Below are 13,296 nucleotides of genomic sequence, written 5' to 3'. Positions count from 1 at the left end.
ATTTTGGGGGGAGAGGAGAGAGAGAGAAAGAAAGAGAGAAAGAGCATGAGCAGGGGAGGGGCAGAGAGAGAAGGAGAGAGAGAATCCTAAGCAGGCTCTGAGCTGTCAGCATGGAGCCTGATATGGGGCTTGATCTCATGAACCAGGGGATTTTGACCTGAGCTGAAATCAAGAGTTGGACACTTAACTGACTGAACCACCCTGGTGCCCCAGAAGTTAGCTTAAAATGCAAGTTCGTACCTTATGATCATGAGAATTATGGCTTTAGGAGCCATCTCTCCTGTGTCGGTTTGCCAGGGCTGCCATAACATTTCATAAGTTCTTTCATTTAGATGCCAACCAATGGGAAAGTTGGCCGAAGTTCATATTCCTTCTACCTTGCCATATATGATGTAAGGCTTCATGTTACATCCAGACTTCAAATCCCAAAAATCTTTGTTTGCAACTCAAATGACGAAATATATCTTCTGCATTTTTGACTTTGATTTCCTTCTCAGGTTCAAGTTATGTGGGACCTGTGAGCTTTCTTGTGTAAAGGAGTTTTGAGACAAGGCATGAAGGAAAGGTGAAGGAACGGCTTCTTGGCTTGTGTCAAGACCTAATGAGGAGGGTCTGCAAACGGTGTAGAGTCGCTTAGAGGAAACAGAAGAAAGAAAAGGCATTTAAGTTTTTCTATTTTTTTAATGTTTGTTTATTTTTGAGAGACAGAGAGATAGAACAGGAGCGGGGGAGGGGCAGAGAGAGAGGCAGGCACAGAATCCGAAGCAGGCTCCAGGCTCTGAACTGTCAGCACAGAGCCCGACAGGGGGCCCGAATTCAAGAGCTGTGAGATCATCCCCTGAGCCGAAGTCGGATACTTAATCAACTGAACCACCCAGGTGCGCCCTGAAAAGGGCATTTCTTAGAGCCCACCTCAAACAGATGACTTCACTTAGCAAAGGGAAGATTGGGGGTTGGGTAAGTGCCTGGCAACAGGCATGGGCACTGGGTGGGGGGCAGTTCAGCACAGGTGTGACATGATGGGGCCTGCTGGGATCTGAAACTCCAGTACTGGGGTTACAAACCTCCCCAAAATATGCTCATGGGAAGCACAGCCCTGGCCCAGCAGAGATGGGCCCTCGGTCAGGGTACAATACACATGCTTCAGTACTAGTTTGCATACAGTACTAGTCTAGAACTTACACACACATTGAGGTGGAAGAGAAGTGACCCATACCCTGCCAACATGAAATATGGAGGCGCAGAGTAAAAAATGAAGTTGATTTATGGAAAATGGAGGAAGTAATATTTCTTAATTACTCATTCCTGAGATTTATAACTGCCATGGTTATTGTGTCTCCTCTCTGGGTGGCACAGAGTGCTTAAGAGAATTTCCTGTCTCTTTTGACATTGAGAAAAGTATTCCCCTTTCTCTTGACAGATGAAAAGTTCAGGACTAGGTGTGGAATTCAGCCAGCAAGTGTCTTTTATTCTCTCTTGTTCCTGGAAAAGAATTAAGAGTTCTCAGTCTGCTTCTAAGAAAACCTTCTTTTAATGGAAAAATTCAAAGAAAAAAATATTTGGCTCTGAGGTTGACAGGGATTTTGCAATGTGAAACTGCCAGTGATAAATGAGATCCCTGTTTTTAAACAGTTTTTAAAGTGATTTCAAAGGTAGAGGGAACCTAACTGTGTTTTCACTCCAAGGAAAACTCAGCTCCCCTGCATTGCAGTCCAGTGATACAGACCACATCCGAGGTGGGGACATCATTCTTTCAGAGACTCCCGAGGCTGAGAACACAGCAAAGCTAAGACTTGTCTCCTTGTCCTGCCCTTCATCGTTAACTTTTTTGAACCTAAGTGAAGGGTCTGACATCTAATTCTCCTAAATTTCATATAGTTGATTTAAATGTATTCATTCAATACACTTTCACTGGGCACTATTCCAGGTACTACTAAGAAAGCAAATATTTTGAGAGTCAGTCAATTTTGTTTTATGAAAGTTTTGTAGTAAAATCTATATTAAGACCCTGCAAAATGGGGATTATAATAATAACTACCTGAGTGTGTTGTTTTGAAGATTAAATGAAATTCATCTAAATCACTACAGCCTCTGGGACAGAGTAAATGCTAAATAAATATTGTTACTATTTTTGTTTTTTGTGTTTTGCTCGCCTTTTTCTTTCTAATTATAGAAAATATTCTTATAGACAAATACAAGAATTTCTTTTTTTTTTAATTTTCTAAAAGTTTATTCATTTTTGAGAGAGAGAAAGACAGAGCCTGAGCAGGGGAGGGGCAGAGAGAGAGGGAAACAGAATCCAAAGCACACTCCAGGCTCTGAGCTAGCTGTCAGCCCAGAGCCTGATGCGGGGCTTGAACCCATAAACCATGAGATCATGACCTGAGCCGAAGTCAGATGCTTAACTGACTGAGCCATCCAGCACCCCGACAAATACAGAAATTTCTAAAGAAGAAAATAAAACCCTATAATGAAAGGATATGTGATTTTTTTTTACTTTCTATTTATAAATACATTGCCTGGAATTATAATATCAAAAATAGAGTTTTATCCTTTTCTCTTAAATATATAACAAATGTATTCTCATATTTATTAAAAATTATATGAAAAAATCTTTAATATCTGTGTGATATAACAATATTTGTGTGCCATAATCTATTTAGCTATTCTCCTATTGACAGGTTTTTGAGTTGTTCTCACTTTTTCATCATTATTTTTAAGTAAAAACATCTTTGTGTTTTGCCTGGATCTTTGCTTATTTTCTTAGGAAAAAATCCTGTAAGTAGAATTACGGGGCCAAAGATAATCATTGTTTTTAAGTCTGATATATTGCTTTTTTAAAAGGTTCAGTCCTGCCTCTCCCCTATTGGCACACATACACGTGCACACGCTCTCTCTCTCTCAAAATAAATGAGTCAACATTTTTTTAAAGTCTCAGCCACTGTCAATTTTCACAGCCAAGTTTCATGAGGGATTTATGCTCTCATTGGTACTTTATCTGACCCTACCTTTCCCATAATGGAGAACCGATTATATTTTTGTTTCCTTGTGTCAAGTGTTACTTAAGTTTCTCATTTAAATTTGCATTTCTTTGATTTGTAATGAATTGGAAGCTTTTTCTTAGTCATTACGGCTTTTTATATAAATTACTTATTTGAGTCCTTGGCTGATTTTCTACTTGGGATTTTCATGAATCCCAAGTAGAAATCAGAATCTTAGAATTCTTTGTATTTTAAGGATAGCAGCTCATGCCCTTTTGCAACGCAAATCTTTTTCTCTCTCATATACTTTGTTTTGTTTTGGCCTTTTAGGTTTATGACAATTTTTGACATCAAGGTTTTTAACTTTTAAGTAGACAAATGTATTGACCTTCATGAATGTTTTAAATGTTCTATGCATTACAAAAGCAGATAAATAGTCGCTTAATTTTTTTTTTCATTTTGTGGTTTTCCTTTTTAAGCTCAACGCCTTTAAATCATCTGGAATTCATTGAAGGATATGGTATGACTAAGGATCTTATCTGATATATTCTTCCAAATAGCTGTTTTCCCCAATATCATTTATTTGCTAAAACAATTGCTCCTAATAGATTTACAATGTCTTCTTTTATTTTAAAGCTTATCTAAATATTAGGACATGTTTCCATTTTATTTTATTTTATTCCATTGTTGAGATGTTTTTATATCTTGATTCTGTCACAGAGCCTCTAAGCTAGCTTTCTTAGTCTGCCTCGGAACCTTATTAGCTAAACATTCCCTCTGTTATCCAAGGAAACCATCTAATAAGCAAAACATCAGAAGCCTCCCTTCGGTTAGACAGGAATCCATTTGTCAATACTTTTTGGACAAAGGCCTTTAATCAGCTAAAAGTTCCTTTGTTTTATGTGTTGCTGTGTTTGGAACAGCCATATTAAATATCCATTACTGTGTAAGTCTTTATTGAGCCAGATACTGTGCCAAAATGAAAGCACTCTGTAAATAAGAAATCAATCTAAAAATTGTTACATGCCTGTTAAGTATTTGTGATAATGTCTGCATAATATTATGACTTCCCCTTTAAAAAGTATATTTTCTAATTATAAATGACTATTGATAGTTAATATTTATTAGATAGTTTACAAATATGTGCAAAATATGGGGAAATGTGAAAAAAATGAAATTCACCACAATCTTAGTACTTACAGGGGAGAAAAACTATTGGTTATATTTTGGTGTATTTTTGGGCTTTTGTACATAAGTTACATACGTTTTTAAATAATGCCCATTTTTCTGATTATGACATGTTCTTTGTAGAGAATACTATAAAGAATAAAGAGAAAAAATCATTCCAAAACTCATGACACAATTGTAATCCTGCTTTTATTTATTTAGACTTACTACTATATGCATGCAAATAGTTTTCTACATTAAAAACTGTAAATATCATACTAGTCTGCATTATATTTAAAGATTTCTCTATTGCTTAGCATTTAGGATCTTCCAAATTTTCCTGTTTTATTTTTATTTATTTATTTATTTATTTAGATATAGAGAGAGACAGAGCATGAGCAGGGGAGGGGCAGAGAGAGAGAGAGAGAGGGAGACACAGAATCCAAAGCAGGCTCCAGGCTCTGAGCTGTCAGCACAGAGCCTGATGTGGGGCTTAAACCCACAAACTGTAAGATCATGACTGGATCCGAAGTCAGATACTTAACCGATTGAGCCACCCAGGTGCCCCTAAATTTTCCTGTTTTAAACAATGTACAATAAACATCTTTGAACAAAAAGGGTTTTCATTAGTTTCTTTCAATTCTTATTATTTATTTATTAGGACAATTTCTTGGAAAGGGATTGCTACCATTATCCTAAGTAAATCACATTTATTGCTAAATTGCTTTCCAGAAATGTCATATCCTTTGCTTTCTATAATTCCATAAAATATCATTAGTATTTTTGTAACGTACATTTCTTGTTAGAGACATTTACCCATCTCCAAGGTTCTCTTTGTTGTTCTCAAAAAAATTCTACGTTTAAGCACTCACAGTTACAAGTTCCTTTATTTCATTAGGGTTTAAAGACTTCCATTGACCAGTGCTTCTAAAAATATGAATCACCTGGGAATCTTGTTAAAATGCAAATCCTAACTCAAGAGATCTAGGGTGGAGCCAAGAGCCTGTGTTTCTGAGCAGCTGCCGCGAGGTGTGCCTGTGTGGCGGTGTCTAGGTCAAGTATCCAGAGGCCTTGTTACTGTGCTGTCAAATCTTGGGCTTCACTTCTTTCCTGTGTTTATCTTACTTTGAAGTTTGAAAATAATTTTACTTGATGGGAGAGACCTAAGCAAAAGAAGAGGGAGGAGTGAAAAGGGAGGAGAGATCGAGTGGAGAAGGGCTGTTTTCTGACTATTATATGTTGACATTATGCCACATGACCTCACATGTGACCCTTTCCTGTCCATGGTCTAAACACCTTTTTATCCTGAGTATTGTAATGGACTGCAGCTCATTTTACTGAATCTCACTAACTTAATTACCACCACCACCCCCCTCCCCTGCCTTGTTCTCATTTTTGTCTTTGTCTTTGTCTTTGTCTTTTGCCAGTTTTGAGCATGTCCACAGCTGTGAGCAGTCACACTGGTGTTTTAAAAGTCCTCACATAACCTTCCTCATTGCACTATCAGAATTAAACCTTATAGAACCCTCCATCAATATCTTTAGCAAACTTAATCTTTTTAAAAAATGTTTATCTATTTATTTTGAAAGAGAGGGGCAGAGAACAATCAAGGGAGGGACAGAGAGAGAGAGGGAGAGAATCCCAAGCAATCTCCACACCCAGAACAGAGCCCAACATGGGGCTCAATCTCACAACCGTGATATCATGACCTGAACCAAAATCGACGGTTGACCCCCTAACCAACCGAACCACCCAGGTGTCCCATGAACTATCTCCTTTTTATTCTATCCATGTCCACTCACCTTTCAGTCCACTCTGAGCTGTTGGAAATCCACTTTTATAAGCTGTAGCAAAACATATGAATTTATACTGAGACTTTCCCTTCTTTGGCTCTTGCAACCCCTAAGATAGTATAGTCACCTATTCCCAAATCTCTATCTCTTGCACAGTTCTCCCCTCTGGAGATTGGGCAAAATTGGGAAACAACCTTGTGAATATGTATGTGAAGGAAATGGCTTTGCACAATGTCACACCCTTGCTGTATTATCTTGTATCCTGGACAGTGAGTCCTTCCCCTGGTTCCTTCCTTGTCTTGGAATTCTCAGCAAAGCAAGAAAAAATTATTAGTCTGCTTTTAACGGAGGAGACTTTCAAAAACCAAATAGTTGAAGTCCCTTTTTGTGCAACATCTTACCTCCACTTCAGCTCTGTGGCTTCTGTTAGGAAGGCATACATCTTTGCTATATCCTTTCTATTTCTCTCTATTTCTAACTTCATGCTTATGTCTCTGTACCTATAAAAAAAGATGTGAATCATTTTTTCACATACAGTGCTAAATATTTATTCTTTTTTTAACAAGTCTTGTTTACTTAGAGAGTCAAAGAATTCTCTCGTCATATTTAAGGAATGGATACTAATAGGTCCATATTCCTATAGACGTACATCTAACTCTTTGTGTTAGTGTTTCTAGGTTACTTTGTTATCCACAGTGAGTGCTTACAGACTGTGCATAGAGACTGTTCGCGCATGCTTCAGAAAATTACTTCAAAGTACTGAGTCAGAAGCTGCAGAGGCGATCTAAGGATATTGATGTGCAAACGACATTGAGCCACATATCAGGATTTTTGGCAAGAAGCCTAAAAAAATGATACACAAGAACAGTGTTCAGATTTATGTGAAAGCCCTGACAGTCAACCTGCTTTTGGAAACGAAACCCATCTCTTTTAAAGGGTCAAGAAAAACATTGTGTACTTGAATTATTCATTTCAGATCTAAAACATTTAAAAAAATTTTTTTATGTTTATCTATTTTGGAGAGACAGAGAACAAGCAGGGAAGGGGCAGAGAGAGAAGGAGACACAGAATCTGAAGCAGGCTCCAGGCTCCACGCTGTTAGCACAGAGCCCAACACTGGGCTGGAGCTCACAATTTGTGAGTTCAAGACCTGAGCTGAATTTGCACACTTAACAGGCACCCCAGCTCTAAAACGTTTTGTAATGATGGTAGACTTGTAAGGAATTATAGAGTCCTACTGAATCACTTGTGCATCAATTTACTAGCAGCATTGAGATTCTTTATACAACAAGAAGCTCTTGAAGTGTAAACGTTATACATAAACTGGTCACAAAATTCATATTACTTATTTCAAATACAGCATTGATAAAGTTCTAGTCATTAAGGAGATCGAGGTGTCAATGTAAACTTGCTTTTTGGCTTCTCCACCGATACCTTTAAAGCCTGAGGAGCACAGAATTTGAAATCCTTGCTGATTGTTTAAAATTATCCTCTTCATCTCTGGGTAAATGATAGCTTTTATGTTGCTGCCTGAAAATAATTGAGGGTAGAGTGAGAAAATAGACCAGAATAGCTGGTGAATATCTCAGATTATTAATTCATAATATTTGTAGAAAAGGAAAAATGTCATGTTATCGTGGCTGGATCTGCATAGACAAATTCTGAGGTCATATCCATAACAGTGAGCTGAAGAGTTGGAAGGTGACACATGCCAATATTCCCCCCAAATGTCAAGTTTATGCAGGCTTTTAATGCAAGATGGGGTGGAATTTTTGCAATGTCCGGAGACATTTTTGTTCTAATTAACCTGGTGGGCAAGATTGCTACGGGCATTGAGCAAGCAAAGGCCAGTGGTGCTGTAAATATCCAATAATGCACAAGACAAGCTTCTCATGACAAAGAAGTATCTGGCCCAAAATATCAATAGTGCTGATGCTGAGAAACCATGATTAACAAGATATTTGTTGAAATGAGGTACATGTCTTAATTGATGTGTTTTTATTGATTTGGTCATAGGAATAAAGTCAATAGGGAAAACATGAATTATTATCATTTGTTAAATTTATTTAACTTGTTTATGAATGTATAAGATGGAGAACCCTTATCATAGAAAAATATGCTCAGTTTCTGACACTGCCAGTTAAAAATTTTTTTATTAAAAAATTTTTTTTAATGTTTATTTTGAGAGAGAGAGACACAGAGCATGAGTGGGGAAAGGGCTGAGAGAAAGGGAGACACAGAATTTGAAGCAGGCTCCAGGCTCTGAGCTGGGCTCAAACCCACAAATGTGAGATGGTGACCTGAGCCGAAGTCAGACACTTAACCGACTGAGACACATAGGCGCCCCTTGCCAATATATTTTTTTAAATGGTTGGTGCTTCCCCTGTGCTGTGGCAAGCTAATCAGATAAAATTAAATTTACATAGATTAAGAAAATATTATGATTGCCTCAATATCATACAAGACAAAGTGGAATTTGGCCATGATGTAGTTAATGTAATTAATATAGATAATAAGCAAGACGCTTCAGGATCCCAGTGGAACATTTGTCCTGAATTATCTGGGCTGACTGTCCTCTCGTATTATGAGAACTGAAGAAGAGCCAAAGCGTCTCTCCGTGGAAAGCAGGCACAAGCTAGATGGTTCAGTGGATCAGGGTGTAGGCAGGAGAGATAATTAACTAGGTATTTTATTGTTGTTAGCTAGGATGTAACGTAAAATAAGAAAAAGAGAACTGAGCAGAGAAACATGGCAGAATATGCCATTGATTATTGTGCTAAGAGATGACACTTTGTAAAACTGGCAGTTGATTCCCCCCAATTCTTCTGTACAAGTCCAACACAATTCCTTTCAAAATATGAAACAAGGGTGGGATATAGAGAGAGTTCGTAAGTACATTAACCTTTTGCTGCTATGCTCTGACTACCTTTGATGCCGTGTTTATGTGATGGGCTTCTTTTCACTGCTGCTTTCATTTTTTTTTTTTTTTGAGTGTTTAACAACGTGAGTTGCTAGTAATTTACTAGTTGTCTGTGGGTAGGAGAAATGAAATAATAATATAATATATAAATAATAATATTATAAACTTGGCAACTAGCTCTGAATCATCTGATAAGATATAAATTTTATACCTTTAACATGTTAAAAATGTGAGTGCCCCGGGGTGCCTGGCTGGCTTAGTTGGTAGACCATGTGACTCTTGATATTGAGGTTTAAGTTCAAGCCTCATGCTGGGTGTAGTGGTTACTTAAAAAAAATAAAATCTTTTAACAATAAATGTGAGTGTCCCTAGAAAATACCCTGAAGTATTAGATAACTCAGTAACACAGAACATTTTAATATAAATATAACAAATATAATCTATTAAAACATCTAACATACTATCTTCAGTTGGTTAGGATATGATATTGTCCCTTCTTTGTGGCTATTTTTCTTCAGTTCCTTAAGATCTGTTTACCAACTCACATTAAATAGAAATTCAGGTAAAAAGCAAATTTCTGTGGTTGTGCTTCAGGTCAAGAGAGTACAGTTGAGTTTATTCACTGAGCTTATGCTCCAAACCTATAACAAGTGGTAGATAAAAAGAAAACCAAAACTATATATCTAGGCTCAAGAACAAGATGAAGATCTTCGTAAAGCAGGAACTTCCCTGAAATAAACACATCAATGGGGCTGAAACCATTGGCATTCTGCGGTCTGATTCCAACCGCCAGCAGCGGTGGCCCGGAGTGTCCTCTCTGCCAGGTAAAGGGAGCCAGACGTCTCCACAACACGAGGGATGGGAGAGAGGCTCGCTGTGTGACGCCATGGGCTCAGGTACCGGTCTCTGACCCACGAAATGAGAATAAACAAATGTTGCTGAACCGCCTCCTGGCTCTTCAGCTTTGTGGGAAGCTGAGGACCTGGGGAAGTGTGAGAGCAAACCGTAAGGTCAGGACCATAAGCTAAAGCAAGCCACCTGCTGGTTTGGGCCCGCCATTGCTATGTCCCCAGTATGGTCACGGCATAGAGGTCCCCAAACATCATTACGAGTCCTTGTTTTGGAGTAAAAGCCCAAAAATGTCGGATGGGAGCAATAAAATAGCTCGGAAGTAGGGAAAAGGGGACTCAGATGTGTGTGTGTTGGGGGAGGGGCAGCTGTTAGTGAGGAGAAAATGTGAGACAGTGGAAAAGCAGGGTGGGGGGGGCAGGGAGGAGAGGAGGACGGGGGAGGGTGAGAAGGAGGGGCAATCAAAATCTTTCACTTCAAATAAGCATTTAAAACAACATTCCAAATATGTGAAGAAATAAAATGATAAGGCGCACTAACAAAAAATAATCAGAACGTGAATTCATGACATGTAATATTAAATGTGTTTAGAGTGTTTTTTCCCCCAAAGAGATAAAGAATATATAACTTCTGTTCTTGAACTGAATCTTGTTTGGGGATGATTGTAGTTTCACATTCAGTTGTAAGAAATGATGCGAAGAGATCCCATATGCCCTTTACCCTGTGCCGTCAGCAGTGATCTCTGCATAAATAGCGGTACAATATTACAACTATGATACTGCCATTGATAAAGGCAGACCCAGAAGACTTTAGTCACCTCCAGGCCTCCTCTTGTTGCCCTTTAATAGCCACCTCCAATTCCCTCGCAAGATCCTTGATTCCCCGTTCTTAACCCCTAGCAACCAGCAGCTGTTTTTTTTTTAATGTTTATTTATTTATTTTGAGAGAGAGAAAAAGAGGGAATGTGTGGGAGAGAGGCAGAGAGAAAGAAAGAGAGAGAGAGAAAGAGAGAGAGAGAATCTCAAGCAGGCTCCGCATTGTCAATGCAGAGCCCGACACGGGACTCTATCCCACAAAGTGAGATCATGACCTAAGTAAGCCGAAATCAATAGTCGGACGCTTAACTGACTGAGCCACCCAGGCACCTCTGTTCTGCATTCTTATATTCTATAATTTTGCCATTTCAAGGACGTTAGATAAATGAAACTGTCCAGCATGTAAGCTTTTGGGACTGGCTTTATCACTCAGCATCATTCTCTGGAGATCCATCCTAGATGCTGCGTTTATGAATAGTCTGTTTTTGTTTGTTGCTAAATAATATTCCATTGTATGGATCACCCCAGTTTAACCATTCACCTGTTGAAGGACATCTGGTGGTATTCAGTTTGTGCCTATTTCAAATAAAACTGCTCTAAACATTTGTGCATATGTTTTTGTATGAAGAAGCGTTTTTGTTTCTCTAGAGTAAGTGCCTAGCTATGCAATTCCTAGATCATATGGTAGTTGCTTGTTTCGTTTTTAAAAAGCTGGTAAAGAGTTTTCCAGAGTGGCTGTACCATTCTATATTCCTACCAACGATGTACAAATGATCCGGTTTCTTAAAGCTCTCCCTGCATTTGGTGTTGTCACTGCTTTTTAGTCATTTTGATAGGTATTTAGTGATATCTTGCTGTGGTTTTGAGTTATGTTTCTCTGATGGATTTTTAAGTGCTTGTTACCATATTTATGTCCTGTGGCCTGGAATGTCTGTCCATATCCTTTGTCCATTTTCTAATGAGATTGCTTTTTTGCTAGTGAGTTTTGAGGGTCCCTTACATATTCTAGATGGTAGTCCTTTGTCAGATATGTGATTTGTAAGTATTCTTCTGGTCTTGGGTACCTGGGCACAATAGGCAAGCATCCAACTCTTGATTTCAGCTCAGGTCATAATCTCAGGTTGTGAGATTGAGCCCCATGTCAGGCTCCACACTGAGCGTGGGGCCTGCTTGAGATTCTCTTTCTCCCTCTGCACTTCCCTCAGTCATTCTCTCTCTCTCAAAAATAAATAAACTTTAAAAAATTCTTCTAGTCTTTAATTTGACTTTTCATCCTCTTCACATGGTTTTTCACAGATCAAAAAATTATAAGTTTGATGGAATCCAGTTTGTCAATTATCCCGTTTATGTATCATGCTTTTGGTGTAAGAGGTGTGTGGATTGCTGAGAGGTGGTAGGATTCCTTACCCTCCACTAGATTCCTCCAACACCACTCCAGTGGAGACGGGGAGGGAGACCTCCTTAGTGCCCGATGGGCATTGAAGTCTAGGCTTCCCACATGTTCTCCATCGACACCGCAGGGGACAGATGTCACTGCTGCCCACTGAGAATGAGCCCTATATCTCTGACACTATGTCATCATGGTCCTTAGAGCCTGGCACAGATGGACATCAAAGGCTTCCAACTCAACCTTTGTGGGTGTGAACAGGAGGGAGCCACAGTTTCTACCATGGTATTTGGCTGGAGAAGAACAGGTGGTGTCTAAATGTGTCTTGTGACACATTTTCTGTCCATTTTATGATTATTTCGCTTGAGAAAGCAGGCTTGTCTTGGGACTTGTGTTTGCCCATGCCTGATGGTGTCTGGATTGCTAACTTCTTCAGCGTAAGTCTGATGCATTTGAGGCAAAAAGAAGAGAAACTCACTACATTCTTGTTCCTTGCATTTCAAGGCCTCAGCCAATCTGCCTTATTCACTCCACTTATTTTAGAGTTCGAATACATTTTTTCTTTCTTTCTTTTTTTTATATGTAACATGTAGGGATTTTTAGTAGCGCTTAGCAGCAGTAAGGGGAAAGTATGACAACCCCATCTTCTTGGAAACAGAAGTCTATAACTTCTATTTTAATCTAAGAAAGTTTGAATCAAAATCATCAAGAGTAGAAGTAGTCCTGATGTGGTAGGATCCCCTCCCTAAGGAAAAAAAAAAAAAAACCTCAAGGCAACTTTGCTATTTGCTTATGTAACAACATCCTTCATGACCTTGTAACATGAGACCATGTAATCAGACTGCATGTTTGTGTGTTATGATATATGGGAGACAAAGAAGAAAAAAATATAGAAAAAGACATTTTGTGTTCGGGGCTCAGTTCTTAGTGTACGAACCCAACCAAGCGGTGCCAGCAGGAATAAAGTTTCTTTCCTGGCAAGATAAGCCTTGGCGTCATGACTCTCTGTGTGCGAATCCTGCTACACTGGTGGATATGAAAAAGGTCAGATTATACCTATTAGAAACAAAATGGTCGTCATAATCATTTTTAGTTTCTGTTTAAGATACAAAGAGCTGAAAGAGACATTGCGCCTACCATTATCTATCACAGTAACACCACTGACAAAAAGCTTAAACCGCAAGTTTATGATTTTTCTTGAAACTATCACAGATCTGAGGTCACGTACAACTTAGTGACCCAAAATTTAAGGAAAGATAGGACCTCTAGGGAGAAATGGATACTTCACTTGCAGTGGAAGTGTCTGGAAAATGGTAAAAAGAATTCAGCTAGGGGTGCATGTGTGGCTCAGTCAGTTAAGTGTCTGACTTCAGCTCAGGTCATG

The 13,296-nt window shown here is 38.7% G+C and overlaps 1 long non-coding RNA gene across 2 annotated transcripts in view; it reads left to right on the top strand.

Moving 5' to 3' along the window:
* LOC115296618 overlaps positions 1-13,296 on the top strand; it is a 70,264-nt gene that overhangs the window by 40,337 nt on the left and 16,631 nt on the right. Inside the window, exon 1 of one of the 2 annotated variants that reach the window (XR_003910959.1) lies at positions 9,651-9,757. The exons of the other annotated variant lie outside the window; for it this stretch is intronic. This is a non-coding gene — a long non-coding RNA (uncharacterized LOC115296618). Of the gene's footprint in view, positions 1-9,650; positions 9,758-13,296 lie in introns of those variants that run through there. 2 annotated transcript variants of the gene reach the window in all.

Source organism: Suricata suricatta, chromosome 7 (genome assembly GCF_006229205.1).
Source record: "Suricata suricatta isolate VVHF042 chromosome 7, meerkat_22Aug2017_6uvM2_HiC, whole genome shotgun sequence".
Taxonomy (NCBI): Eukaryota; Metazoa; Chordata; class Mammalia; order Carnivora; family Herpestidae; genus Suricata; species Suricata suricatta.
Note: the sequence above shows the minus strand (reverse complement) of the source record. Positions and strands in the feature narration are given on the sequence as shown.